This window comes from Alligator sinensis, unplaced genomic scaffold (assembly GCF_000455745.1).
Source record: "Alligator sinensis unplaced genomic scaffold, ASM45574v1 scaffold1382_1, whole genome shotgun sequence".
In the NCBI taxonomy this organism is placed as follows: Eukaryota; Metazoa; Chordata; order Crocodylia; family Alligatoridae; genus Alligator; species Alligator sinensis.
The window spans coordinates 151,974-152,667 of record NW_005843036.1 but is presented as its reverse complement, the minus strand read 5'-3'; the positions used below and the strand labels follow the sequence as shown (position 1 = coordinate 152,667).

Genomic DNA, 694 nt, shown 5'->3' with positions numbered 1-694 from the left:
CCGGGGCTGGAGCTGCACGTCTCCGCTGCCCGGGTCCGCTCCCCACCTCCTTTGCGAGGTGCCGCTCCGCTTTCCGCTCCCCTCCTGGCGCGTGCTCTGCTGCCCGTGCCCGCAGCCAATCTGCTGCTCCGCTTTCTGCTCCCCGCCCCGTGCTTCGCGTCCAATCTGCTTCCCCGGATGCTCCGCATGGCACGGGCAGGGCACTGCGGCCCCTGCTCTGCGCCAAGTGGCAGCTAGCTGTGTTTCGACCTGCCGCAGCGGGGATGGACTAGCTATCTTGTTGCAGGTTTTTAAATATTTTTTTGTGGGTGGCCTGGAGATGCTGGGTGCTGCTGGCCAGGGCTGTGTTCAGCGGGAGGACAGGCTCCATGCAAGCTTTCTTGGGATGTGCACAGCAGGTGTTTTGCAAGATACCGTTTTGGGGTCCCCTGAGCCATCGAAAAATCAAAATTGCAGGGGAGGGAGCAGAGCCGGGAACTCCTCCCCAGCTCGGCTGGGAAGGGGCTCGCTGCCTGCATGGAGGCTTTTAAACGTGGCGCAGGTGGCAGGGGGTGAGCGGGGCTCAGCCCCAGGGCTATAGGGTCTCCTGCGGCCGCAGGTTTTGCAGGCCCTGGACCACGGCCCTGTCCATGCTGTTGCATCTTGACTCTTGGTCCCTTCCTAGTCCATTCCTGTATCCCCAGCTAGCTGTGCC

General features: G+C 63.0%; 1 protein-coding gene across 1 annotated transcript in view; it reads left to right on the top strand.

Moving 5' to 3' along the window:
* The first annotated feature begins 167 nt into the window (after nucleotides 1-167).
* CSRP1 (cysteine and glycine rich protein 1) overlaps nucleotides 168-694 on the top strand; it is a 25,569-nt gene continuing 25,042 nt past the window's right edge. The window contains exon 1 of the mRNA XM_006036892.3: nucleotides 168-286. The gene's annotated coding sequence lies outside the window, so the exon portion shown is untranslated. The remainder of the gene's footprint in view (nucleotides 287-694) is intronic.